General features: G+C 26.7%; 1 protein-coding gene across 1 annotated transcript in view; it reads left to right on the top strand.

Annotated features, from left to right (window-relative positions):
* Positions 1–521: 521 nt before the first annotated feature.
* LOC112594780 (melatonin receptor type 1A-like) overlaps positions 522–15510 on the top strand; it is a 112378-nt gene continuing 97389 nt past the window's right edge. Inside the window, exon 1 of the mRNA XM_025339767.1 lies at positions 522–712. The gene's annotated coding sequence lies outside the window, so the exon portion shown is untranslated. The remainder of the gene's footprint in view (positions 713–15510) is intronic.

Genomic DNA, 15510 nt, shown 5'->3' on the forward strand with positions numbered 1-15510 from the left:
AACCGTCTATACCGATAATGGTCTATTCACACCACCGTATGTCGCGGTATAAGGAAATATCTATTTATAATTTAACAGATCGGGCAAAACGTGCAGTGATAATAAGTACATACTATTTAAACATAATTACACATCGTTTATACGTGGAAATGAACAATTATAAGTTTAAAACGGGGGTAAATGTGACGAAGACGAACTGAATAATAATAATAATACATATTTCAAACACCGCTAACACGAATATATGGGCTGCATATAAGGTGCCTGCTGATATAATATTATACATTTATATAGTTGTCGTCGTTCACCCATAGCCGAAGTACAGGTATCTAGTGATGCAGTTTCAAGGGAGCCATTTACCCGCGCAAAAACAGACACTTTTGCACTGCTCGACGGGTGAACGTGTGGAGGCGTCACACCACACGACTAGCCGGCGCGCGGTGGCGGCGGCGGCGACTATGGTGGCTGTCCGCTTTTTACTCGCGTTCACTACCCCCGGGAAACAGTAGTGTAGCCGACCATACCACGAGCTGGACGTTCCGAGCGTGTATTATAATATAATATACATAGTGTGCGTGCACCGACTTTGGATTTCGATCAAATTTTTTTTCTACCCTCGTTAACACCTGTAGCACGGTATTATCTGCAGAGGTCGGCGACACATATACGCATTTAAAAACATTACACCATACACGTAGTCATCAGTGAACCGGTATGTATAGTGCGTAAATTATTACTATCATCATCAATGTTGTTATTATATTAACGTTATTGAATCTATTAACAAAATATTGATTGATATTAGTTTTGTGTTTTGATTCAATCATTGCGTACTTATCACTTGCTTATGGTTGTGCGTAGGCTAGTCATCGGTAGGAATGATGATTAAAAATTATATCGAAATTTGAAAATATTTTTCATAGATAGGTGTATAGATTGATTATTTTTTGATACATTGTACTTACTTATAAAAGAAAAAAAAAGAAGAAAAGAAAAGATTTTAAATGAAATATTTAAACCCTGCTATATTCCTGCAAGGACGCGTATTAATAAAATTCCATCTGTAAGTAAGATAAATCCTAAAGGATTCACGTTTTTGATAGTTTGGGATGACGCTTAAAACGCTGGAGTATTTCTAACGCGTTTCTGTTGTTCTCGCTAGTCACCTGCACTACTTTGTATATATATGTAATTTCGTTTAAATTCTTCAATTTTTTTATGTATTTGCAACACTATGTATATAACTTTAGGTATAACTCTAACGGTTATACATGAACGTGACTGGTAACTGTAATGTACTTACGCTTGAGAGAAGTTTAAATAATATAACATAAATAGCAAGGCAAAGCAAGTTCCCAGCAATCCAGCAATCAAAAATCGAAACAAACTGGTGGGTTAGGGGCTGTAGCCAAAGGGTGTTTGTAGTATTGGAGTAACAGAGTAAATAGAACAATTTTAGACTTTGGCGCTAGCTTTCTATAAAACAAAATAACTTGAGTTATGGTAATACTAAGTGATTCAATTATGTACAGACAGGTAGCCCGGGTAAGTAATTTATGTGCTGTATATATTAATGAACTGTAATGGTGTAATGTTATTATATTCAATTTTATATACATTTCCGCTTATACTTACTTATTATGAAACCTATACATCAATTTAACAATAGGTATAAATAGGTGGAAATTGAATTAACAATTATATAATTAATAAATGACTTATAATGTGATAAAGAATAAATAATAATAATGTTTAAAGCAGTATGAACTTATTTTAATTGTTGTTGTTAGTATGAGATCATAATAGTTTTTATTCAGTTCTTAAAATTTAAAAATAATATTAAAGTTGACTACCGAACAACTTAATCAATTAGATTTATATATATTATGTAGTAATAATATCATTTATAGGACTTATAGAAATATATTAAAGTATAGAATTATATTATATATTTAATAAAATAAATAAGTGTCATCGTATTTTATATCTAAATATATTCTATATTTAACAATAAATAATTAAAATCAATTATATTATTATTGTATAAATTCATGACATTAGTCTTTATACTCATATAAGTAGGTATTATGCACAAATAAACATTTTTAAAGGAAATTATTGAATAAGGCACACTAAAAGATCAACATAAATTACGATGATAAAATATCATGATATAAAGTAGATTAAGGTATTGCGATGGATAATAAACTATGTTATAATATATTATATATTATATATTTACTCATAGGAAAACTAAAATTCAAAATATTAGTAAAGGATGCTTCCGTCATCGTAATATGTATACAGTGAATATATTTTGTTATGTTGGTCATCACTCATTGAAGCCATGTTTACTCAGGAGAGAAAAAATGTCTCATAGTTTTTAAACAATTATTTTTATTAATTTTAAAAGGTAATTTATAAATACAAAATTATAAGTACGTAATATCTGTTCATCAATTTTAATTTGACTTTGAATATAGTTCTTTATTCATAAATAATTATAGCCCCGTATTAAACGAAGGTTAAGTTAATTCAAAATTCAAAATTCGGAAGAAGATTTTGTTATTTACGGGATTAAAGATATGTAAATGTAGAAATAAATAAGTAGTGACTTTATACTTATAGTCAGTTTTTAATTTTATTGCGCCATATTTATAATGACGTTTGCTTTGATAGTTCTTATGTGCTTAAAATAATAAATGTAGATTAGAATTATTTTTTTTTATCGTAAAAGTTGTTAGAGAAGTTTAGGTTAATATATAAACATTTTAAATCTTGATTCTTTGTATCGATTTATAAATGTATCTAATTCTATGTAAATGAAGAAAAAATACTGTAGAAAGAAAATATAAGATTGATGCTCGTTGGTATAAAATTCTAAATTTTTTTAATCTTGTTGCTATAAGTATATTCTATTGCATCAAGATGGGTAGATAATTTTTGAACTGTGTTTCATGATTTAAAAAGTCTTGGAAACTAACGATAAAGTTTGAATTAAAACATTACAGTCGTTAAAATACGATAAAATTATTTTTTTTATTATAGTCATCAATTACTTTTTTCTGTAAATGTTTGAAAATGGAAAATCTCATAATTCACAAAAAACCAACAATTTATTTTTAAACAGTTATCACAAAAACTGATGTGACAAACTAATAAGACCAGATTAATGCATCGACTTAAATTGTATTAACCAAAAGTTCTAGCTTATTACCTAGTATAATGATCATGATCATGTATTTATTTTTAGATACCAAACGAACTCTAAAAGCAATTTATTTTACGTTTAAACGTTTATTATTATTATTATTAATTTGATATGTATGTAAGAAATACCTTTCATGTCTTTGTTTATTCAAAATGTAGGAAATTAGTAATGAATTGTTATTAAAGAATTCTTGGAATTTTGATAATACGGTACGCAGAGGTATTCATAATTTCCATCGGTAAGTTTCAGAAAATTTGTCAGTTTATTTAAAATAATATAACGTTTTGTTAGTTATTACTATTATTAATTTTTAAATAGGTGTACTATTTGAGTATTTTTTAAAACTTTTATATGGATTGGAAATAAGATGCAAAATTGAAAAAACAGGTAATAATAAGGAATTTTATAAGCTGAATAATTAGATTTTATTTTTATTCATATTATATTCAATGTTTATAGTTGTTTGAGGACGGTATATTTTTTGAACGGGTGTGTGCATAGCATATTGGTTTTTCAATGTAAAATAGTATCAATGGTTGACATATAATTATTATTTTTCATGTATTCTTGGACAATTTAAAAAATATCTATATGTATGGGGTATTTTACTAGATGGTATATCTATAAAAAATGTTTTATATTAAATATTTTTGGAAATTATTTCCTCATTTGTAGTTTTACAACGATGCATTATTATATTTATAATATTTTTTGTAAGTTTATGAGTTTATCTAAATCTATATACATTTATCATAAGTCAATAGAAATGATTAATGTTATTACGAACAATATTTAATCTTATATTAAAAGTTAAATTAATAATTTAAATAGTTGTTAATGTTTAAAATATTAAGCTGGAGATGGATTAAATGAGTATATGTAGTTGACTGATAGTATGTACGCACGAAGATGAACACCATGAACACCCTGTAAATGACGCATACTTAGATTTGACGAGACTTATTCAAAATATTTTGTTGCCGATACAATCAAATATTCTTGAGTAATCATATCCAGTATAGCGTCACTATTTTCATCTATCATGATTGATTATAGTGATTATAGGTATATAAATATAGATTTCAATCAAACATAGATATTCGATATAATGTATTAGATAATATGAGTGAAAATAGTCAAATAAATTAAGCGTAAACATTCAATTCAATATTAATCAATATAAAAATTAATTAAAGAATTGACAATAGGTAATAATATTACTACCAGAATTTTTCGATTTGAAAATGCATATAAAAGGTATTGTGCTTGTATAAAAAGAAAATTCCGTTATAAAAAATGTACACGTTTTCACCGCATTCACCCATTCAGGGATAAATTATAATTATGTAGGTGTGGTAGATTATTTTTCGTACGTATAAAATATAAAAAGAATTTTAATTGGTATTAATGTAGGTTTGGCCATATATGTAATATAAAAAAATCATTAAGCAAGACTACTTTAAACTAAATATTACTGTAATATTTTTCTCAAAGAAAAAAAAAGGTTACGAAAAATTACAGAATACAAGATTATATTATTATGTTTAGCGTTTGTCTCATTTTGGTTTTTTCAGAGCAAACTATCACAATATACATACTATTATACATTATATTTTTATTTTTATTTATCGTTGTTTATTAAACGTTACACAATAATTGGGATCATAATATAAGATGTGTATAAGTTTACATAAAAACAGTTATTCTTTATTAATTTTATATCGAATAACTATTGTAAGTTGTAATGTTTATTTCACTAATAAATGACTGAGAAATTCGAGAATTTGTTAATTAAAAACACGTCAAGAATGCGAAATTAAAAATAGATGTTCAGTAAATGTAATAAATAAATACCCCAAGTTGCTTTTCGCTGAAAAAAATAAAGAAAAAAAATACATAATTATTTAAACTGATAGAGCTGCATTCAGTCTTAGACATAGACCAGAATTTAAATAATAAAAAAAAAAAGTATAACGATTATCACCATTGTCACGCGTCGTCATTGTACGATGGAATGTAATAGAAATTTGCAAATGTGGTTGTGTACATAATATAATATAATATAAATGTATCGTGTATAATATATAATGATGTACATGCATGCAGTTTCTTTCGCAACCATATTATATGACATACAGCATAATAAATACTCTACAGGGATTTCCACTCGGGTATTAAAACAGGGGTTTCTACTTAAATTTCTCAAAGTAGATAGGAAATAAATTATGAAAAACACTATGGCAAAATCAAACAGTATTATAATATTATGTTCGAGCGCTTGTGTATTTTTATTTCGCGTTTTGCAAACAAATGATTTGATGACAATACATACCTAATATTATTATAGCTTCGAGCATACTAACTGTGAACAGAATAAAAATCCCATCGCAGTATTATTGCAATATTGTTTTATATAGGTGTTTGGTAGTGTTTGGTGTTTTACATATTACCATAGTAATGTATAGTTATTAATTATAACGCGGAGAGCAGTTCGTTTATCGCAAATAAATGTTGTCGACGAGCACTGTTGTCTACATGTTTTTATTTATGTAAAATTATTGTATTTTTGATGGCACTTATTTTAAATGGTTGTACCGAATTCGTTACTCGTTTTGTATGACATCAAAAGTTCTTAAAATTCGTACTTTCAACCGTTTTCAAATAGTATACTGGCTATATATATATATAGGCATGTTATAAAGTACATCCTCCACTTAGCTAGTTAATTAATATATGGAACAATATAAATCATTACCGTCGTGGTCGTATAAATTGGATTTTTACCGTATTATTTCGTAGTTAACCCAATCTGCAGATCGTTTACAGAAACACCGAACTACAGATTAAAAAGACTCCGTGCCAAAAACTGAACAGTAAACTTGATATGGTTGTGTACACACCCACACACACACACACACACACACATACCTCTCGATCGTTTGGCTGACAATTAGGGTTAATAGGGTTAATAACTAGGCATATTATGTAAATACACAATGGTCGACCAAATGACTTAAGGTAAGACGTGTGAATCAATGTGGCAATGGAGTGGAAATGTAATAACATATAATATATTATTACAAATGTATCAATTATCAACGGTTTTTTAATTACTTTTAGTCACAAGCATAGCTATTTAGAAATTAAAATAAAATAAATAAGTGTATAAAAAAAAAAAAAAAAATTGAAATACAATTTTTAAAACAGATATATCAGCTAGGTATAAATAATATGTATGTTCAAATATTAATGTTTTAATTTGCTTGATTTTGTTATTATAATCGTAGGAATAAAGAGAGGAAGATTAATTTATTTGTATTAGTATAAACTTATGGCTACCGTTGAATGATCAATATCCGGTTATTGAACGAATTGTGTTTCACCAGAAATACACTGGCACAATTTGCTACCCACTTCAAAAATACTAACACAAATTTAATTACTGTATAAAAGAATATCACTTGGAGTCGAAATAATAATCGAACATAATCCGTAGTGTCATTGAAAGTTGCACTTGACTTATACGGAAACGGTAACAATAATATTATGAGTGTATGTGGATTTATGGCAGTTACCATTGGATGACTTATGATAGTCATACGTAACTGTACACAATTTTATTGTAGCAATGTTATCGCGTGCATAATTAATTATTATTATCATAGCACCGACAAAACGATCAGAATTGAAACTTCGTCGTCATATGGCTGCGGCACGCACGTCTCGATCGGAAACGTGTTCGTGGGCACCTTTGATGGTTTCTCGGAAGAACTTATAAACACGTTAGTGGTATAACAATAATATTCATAAACACATGTCTATACTTATTAATTTATACACGGTAGTAACGAATCAAATAAAAAAGTCACATTATTATGCTGTTATGCAACCAATAATATTTTGATGAAGGATCGTGGTATATAATTCGATCAACGGATCTGAATGGAGTTCATCTGTTGAAAACTTCTTTTGCTATTAGAAATGTTATCAATTATTTTTGTAGCTTATAGATTTTGAATATTTTTTCTGATGTCTTTATACTGGCGGGATAACATATATGCACTAAAAAAAAATCGTTCGACGGCTTTTTCACTTGCAGTCACGGAAAGTACCAGCCGAATGAGATTTCACATTTCTATAACGTAATAAAATATTCAATTTTTAAAGTTTACACTTATACGAATTTCAATAATTTTATTATAAAAATCTTTAACCGTGTATGATATACAATATAAGACTGTATTCACCGAGAAATGCAGGAACACGCCACAATATCGTCGTTCCACAAGAATAATATATTATTATACTGTTATAGATATTTACGATATGTTATAGCATAGTGTTAAACAAATATTTAAATTACGTTTAAACATGGTAATAGTGATTGAAATTTGTTTAATCGTCGTAACTAATACTAATTTATATCCTCCTAGTAAACTGCAGTAATATTTAGTTAGATATAGCGTAAATATAACGTAGCAAGTATTACGCATTCGTATTCGTGCCTGGGGAATGAGGGGAATTCATGATTCTGTTTATTTCTTGTCTCAATGTATCCACAAAACTTCTATTACTTGATTCCTTTAACTTGAATAAATCATAAAAGATATTAAATGAATAATTATAAATTATTATATATAATATGTTATGTACTATAATAATAGAGTTATTGTAATTTAAAAGTTTGTAAATAGCAATTTTTATTTTTGTTAAAAAACCTTATTTTATGTTTAATTCTTTCCTTTTTTATGAGAATCTATAAAAAATAATTATCTAACCCTTTGTTTAAAATGCCAGAACATATCTATGTATATTATGTGAATATATAAATGCCAATATCTGCATACGTAATAAATATTTTTTGATACCTACTTATAAATTATGTTAAATATTTGGGTGGTATACACAAAATTATAATATTAATCTTTTGAGTGACCACGGAGATATGACCTTATGGTTTATGGAGTGATAATGACCTCACTAAGTATCTTTTTGCGCCTGTGGATGCTTTAACCTGACCATCTTGAAAAGCAAAAATGGGTGCACACAAAATTTTATCTACATTTAATTTTCATAAATGATTTCTTAAGTAATATTATCAAATAAGACTTATAAATTTACACTTGGTTAATAATTTACAATTTAACATATATTTAAAATTATACATACAATAATATTATATTTAATTTCATATTTTTTGTTTTATTATTAATGAATGCTTAATAATTTAGCTGCAGATACAATTCGTGTAACTTTTATTATAAGATAACAGTAGGATGCGATTCGGGGAACTTTTGTACTATTCATATGTATACCTAATAATAATAATAATAATCACATTTGAAAAAAATAAAAATATTCTAACATTTACTCCGTATAAATATAACTGTAATAAATCGTATTTATTTTGAACATGTTAAAGTCATATAATACTATCATAATCACTAGGTAATAACTAATAATTATTAATATTGATTATAATTACAAGTATTTATCATCAATTATTGTATTAGATAGTACGTATGTTACATAAAATAAATAATATCGATAACAATTTGGCTTATATAAAACCTTCACGTACTCGTTTTTACTTAACCATATATTTACACGAACGTGGTAACCATATATTTTGTGTAGTTTACGAATATTTCGTACAATGCGTTACTTTTTTCAGTCTAGTAGTGATTTTTGATTTGATAGAGCCAAGCGAATGCATGTTGTAATTTGTCTACAACATGTGTGTTTGAAATTTGTAGAATATGTGATTCTTTGGAAAGCATATCGAATATAAGGAAATATATCGTATGAAAAAATCTAGTCGTTATACTTCTTACTTTATTTTTAATGAATTAGTCACTTATAACTCATGTGAAATTTTTTTGTTGCCAATTAAAACTATACCAAATCAAATATTTGAACGAAAAAAATAATATGAATTTATCAATGTTTTTAATTTTATACAAACAATAATTAAATACATAATATTATAGACATATACGTTTTATTTAATAATGTAGTAAATTTATACATTGAAAAATAAATATGTATGTGTTTTTTCTTAAATCAGGAATCGAAAAGAACATCGTACAATGTTGGTCTACTACTCAGTTCATCTTAACTTTAAGTAGGTACTCTCTTATTTTATGAGAAAAAACTCGTATGTTTCTAATATTGTGTTCTAGTGTAAAACAGCCGATATGGGTATAGTCGAATTAATATGTATTATAGTTGGAAATATGTTTAGACACGTTTTCCGCAGATAATGAATGTTTGTGACTAGCGGTATCAGTGGCATGCTCACGGGGGTAAGGATGTCATATCCTCCCGTATAGACTCTCTTTTTATCTCTTAATTTCTTATAGTTTATCGTTGAAATAAAAATTCATATATTTTGCAACATGATTTTTAATTTTTCATATGAATTAGGTTGGCTGATAAAAATTGAGTGCATAAGCATATAAAATAATGTAAGTATATTTTCCACTATCTACCATGATTTACGCCAAGATGTGTTAAAGCAAGTTTTCCGTACAGCGTTTGAACTACTGATCCGGCCTGTGGTCAGTGTCTAGACGTGGCACTGTTCCACTGTAAGATATGGCAGAGAAAACGTACCTTTATAAATTACACTGATAGACCGATAAGTAAAAACATAGGTACATATTATTAAACGTCACTTAACTTGTGGGTAAATGCAACAATATGTTTATTTTTTTATCTTTTTTGCTAAGACGTGGTTTGAGAATAGTAAAAAGTTCATGTCCTTTTTCCTTTTGAAGAAACTGAGCACACCATTTCGGAATGATTATTAATAGTTTTTATCCAATAACGAAGGATGACGATCACGACTTGTCGCGTACGATATTCACTTTTGGGAAACGGCGACAATGTTGATGATAATACATTATAATAATATAATATACAGTTGTAGTGACAATATGATTTGTTGGCGTAAACACACAAACAATTTGCGTTAATCCGATCGGACAAACACGAATGTTACACTACATAATAATATGTGCGTCGCTGTGTGAAAACCACTGCAGAAAACCGATTTAGAGAGCTATAATGATAATAATGATATAATATTCACTTGGTGTAGCGTTTAATCGGACAGCTGTTTGCATGATTTTCCTCATCGCGCCCGGTCGACGATTCCGCAGACAAATCCGTCAACGGCGTATCGTCAGTGTAATATGCATAATGCATAATATATTGGACGAAATATGTTTTCAGGCGTTCGATGATGTGATAAATGCGTATAGTGTATGGACTGTGCCATAAGTATTTCATTTATCTGTACAGTTAGAGTTTTCTTCACCCCCTGTGCAATCAATATATTATAAATCAATTAAATATCGTTATTGTTAAAATATGTTATCTTTAAAATATGATGTCTAGATTACAATTAAACGCACCGATTTGTTTCTTTCACTAAATTTGTTCCGCGACTAGCATCGGCATGTAATATATATGTTACGGGCAAAGTATATAATTTGAGCATTTTCTACAACGCTCGGTCATTATATAAAATGGCTTTCTTATATTGGACAATATAGATAATATAATATTTATTAGTAAAGTATTGTTCAAAATATGATGAATAAAATATATTTATACTATAATATTTATAATATTAGAAAACATAATAATTTATTTTTTTATTTTTGTATCACTTTTTTTTGCATGTACTGCTTTCGTGGAATGTTTTTACTTGGTAAAAAATAAATTATTTGAACTTTTTTTTTAACAAATCATTTAAATCTGCATTAAACTTTTCCATATTTTAGTTATAAGCTAGTACGCAATTGAACTACACTAAACAAATGATTCGTGATCACTAAAAAGTTAATTTTTTAAAAATTAACCTTATAGACGTAATTAGACCTCTAAAACATCCCCATTGTAAGGAAACCGATAAAAACAAACGAAAAAACACATTAGCTAATTCAAGTCTACAAATAATAATCAGTACTTAATTTGGCTCTAATATTTTGACAATAATTTACTATTAAATATTATATTATCTAAATTGCCCAATATAAAATAACCATTTTATATAATGTCCAAATTATATACTTTGCCCGTAATATATATATTGATAATATATCACTGTCATTAACGTAGTTGTCAATTATTTTAATTGGATTTCTTTTGTTTTACGTGCGTAATATGCAATATAAATTTTAAAAAAGCCACTCGAGCACCGCGCTTTAATGTTTCCCTGAGTACACATATGGAGATAGTAATTTTACAAAAATGTTGCATTTTTATTTGTACTCAAATAATATTATTTTGTTGTTCGTCCAATATTATACTCAAAATATCAATTCGATTAGAAACCACTATACGCAAGTATATCTGAACATGACTTAAAATATGGCTATTAATTATTTATAAGTCTAAATACTTATATACAAAATACATTTCATAAATGATCATAAAATTATTTAAACACTCCAATTTATAGTTGATAGATTTACTCTGTTGAGTAAATAAATAAATTCACATTCCAAGTATGATATTCTATGATAATAAACTTTGCGTTTACATGTACAAAATTATATTATATATAAAAGTATAGATAATATACATGATTATGCCTATATACGCATGGCTGAGCATATTATACATATATATATATATATATATATATATATGTTTATAAGTAATGAAAAGTTTATGCATTTTATCGGAAATCAATATTTCGACGTTTAAATATATATTGTAAGCATGCGCGGAATATTTTTTTTATTAGTTTCTTATTATACAAATAAAAAGTGCTTTAGCTATGACGCTTATTTGTTTAATTTTTTAGCGTTAAGCTACAGGTAAATAATGTTTACGCATTTCGAACTAAGCTTTACACGTCAAAAATCTAACGTAGCGGTCATTGGTTTTAACAAATAACTAAATTAAGGTTTGGTACTCTGTTATGAGAATGGGATTGTTCTGGCAAGTAAAATATACTTTAAACGATTATTTTTTGTTATTTATTTATTTTTTTAATAATAGAATAGTACACTAAAATTTTAAATCAAAATTACATTTAAAAAATTGTTTTATTTTAGTAAAGCAATAATCAGTAAATTAATTAAATGTGAATCGTTAAATTATTCTATAATGTCGTTTAGTAGAATCATACTATATTTTGATATAAATAAGAGCATTAACAAAATTCAATATAATTGTAAATTTTGTGAATAATTGTATACTATTTACTTTTCTATAATGTCGTTTAACCAGCGTCGTTGCATATTTTGACATAAATAGGATTTTCAACAATATTCATTATAATTGTAAATTTTTCAGGTAATCTGATGTATCTAACTAAAAGTACTATTAAAATTTAATAAAAGAAAATTTTTATAATAAGAATTAAATTGGTAGTTATTTAATATTTAATTTAATGATTTATGATTTTTGTCATTTATTATTGTATATTTTAACATTTCAATGAAAATGCTACGTGAGCAAACACAAAATATAATTCATCCGATTTATGAGTTAATATATATATATATATATATACTGATACGTACGTCACAATAAATTCAATTTGAATTAAAATAATTACAAGTTATTACATAATGCCATTATATTATTTGTGGAGTTCAATTATTACAAATAAAAATGATTTACTGTGAAAAATTAATTTTATATGATAGAGAAAACGATGGTGTGGTCGTGTACATCAAGATTCAAGACCTAAGGTTGTTAGGAATAGAGAATCTGGAAGAGATGGCAAAGGATAGACAATGATGGAAGGAGGTGGAAGTTGCGGAAAAGAGCCTTAATAGCTTATACTGAGCAAAAAAAAAAAAAATAAAAATAATTTTATATTACAGCATTCAAATATTAAATACTAATTTACAATAATGTATTGGCATATAGTGATTTATAATTCTAAAAAAATATGTGTAACCAAATGTTAATCGAAACACTGAAAATTCAAAACTTCAAGTTAAGTTGAAGTATAATATCCTATTTTATAGTCAATTTGCCCCAATAAATGATAATAAAAAATAATAAATTATTGACTATTAATAGGCAAATAGCGATTAGTATCATACTAAATTTGGCAGCACGTAAAAGACATTAAAAATAAATAGCTATCTAGTTGCATTATAAACTAAAAATGGTTTTATCACATTTTTATATCATAAGTATTATTGCTGTGCACGAAAATGATACTAACAAATAAATTAAATAAAATTAATACATTTATATTATCACTTGCTAAATTACATAAAACTCGGAACAGTTATACGGTCTACAATTTAGTGGAATGGAATAAAAAAATGTATTTTAGTTCCAATTCATTATTATTTAATTTACAATTTAAACGACGACAAAGTAAAAGTGAGTTAAATGTTTTTTGCCTTTAATTTTTTAATTTAATACCAAAGAATACCCATAATTGGTCAGTCGTAAAAATTCAACTATTTATACATATTGTCGTTGTTGTATTGAATTAGTTATTATATTTTTATTTTTAATCAACGTTAAAGAAATATTATTTATACTACGTCAATGACCATTTTATATTATAATATTATATAAGTAATGAAAGTGAACTAAGTTAAGTGTTGAAATTTTCAGTTATTATGTATTATATAATTATATATTTATTTTTATTAGCAAATTAGTTAATGTGGTTAAAAAAATTTGAATTATACATGATAAAAAACTAGTTAAATTGTTTTATTGATGACTTCAGATTCAGCTATCGTCTATCACTAACCAGAGTCAAAATTTGTTGGCATGAGTTGACTTGTTATTATTATTGAAAGTTTTACTAATTATCATTTCTCGGCTGTAAAGACTAATTATTGTAAAAGCAAAATATCATAAAAAGGATATTAATATGTTTTTTTTTTTTTTGAAGATAATTAAGATTTATGAGTTGAAATACAATAAATAATTTTTTTAAAATGCTACAGTTTAAAAGAATGCTAATCGCTATTAACTTTTATTATTATTATTATATATTATCAAACGATTTGCATAACTTGTGAGAATTGTATTAGATTATTATGTACTTACTACTTACTAAAAAAAAAAATTAAAAAATTATCCTTATTCAACAGACAAAAAACAACGTTGAACATTTAAAATGATATTTTAATAATAAATTTATACACAATCCAATTTTTGAACAAAACATTTCTGATTTTTTTTCAATTACTTTGTACTTTACCCAGAAATCGTATTGCTTCAAATTTATTAGAATCAAATACATTCAAATCTAAAATGTAATTAGTTTACAAAACATATTTATCGAATAGCTATGGTTTATAATTATTTTTCAGTAATTTTCTGTTTATTTAAAAATTAAAACTCAATGTTCATATATATATATATTATACATTTGCCATTTAATTGTTATTACTTATTATTATTATTATTATTATTCGTTTTTAAGTTTAAGACTAAATTTCTCACTAAAAGACATAACAGTAGCAAATACGTATATAAGTGTATCTGTTGTAGTTACAGTTATATCATCTGTAACACGTTCGGTGACTTCACACACATTTATACGGTACGACAGGTTAAATCAAAACTATAAGTAATCGATTCCACCTAACTGACGATCGTTTTTGTTAGATACGTCGAGATGTCGCTACAACGTGATAAATGTTTTAAAAGTCAATCTCTCTCAAATCTATACACCATAAATATACGTACATACAGATGACGAGAATATAACGTATATATACGACTGCCACAGGCTTTCATTAAAGTAAATCGAATTTGTTAGATCCATCGAGGTTTCCATTTTTACGTCCTTTGTAAAATCGCGAACGATGAACTGCACGAACGCCATCGTCACACAACATTCATCAAACTTGACAGCGCGCCGGACAGCGTCTGCCGGTCAGTTACGTGACCAAAAAATCGTGGCGGAAATCAATGCTGAACCGGGGTGGTTGCATAATGCGCGTATAATCGATTTGGACGCATTTTATGCAGCCATGGCAGTAAACCAATTTTGTGCTGGCGCATTTAATATATATTAAAAGATACTTGCAGTTTCACATGTAAAATCCATGAAAAAAAAAAAAATGTTTATAAGTTTGCGAAAAAAGTGTGTAGCAAAAAAATTCGTTTGTTATTAATCACACATTACGGATAATTTGTTTGAATTGATTATAATGTAGGTGTATTAATATCGACAAATTTACGTATATTCTGATATATACATTTTTTTGTTTCTTTGTGGTCTCTGCAATTATATTTTTGACTGACGTCTTTAGACACTTTTGACTTACTAAAACTTGTGCATAAGTGTAATA

This window comes from Melanaphis sacchari, unplaced genomic scaffold, assembly GCF_002803265.2.
Source record: "Melanaphis sacchari strain LSU unplaced genomic scaffold, SCAv2.0 Contig0_pilon_pilon, whole genome shotgun sequence".
Lineage (NCBI taxonomy): Eukaryota > Metazoa > Arthropoda > Insecta > Hemiptera > Aphididae > Melanaphis > Melanaphis sacchari.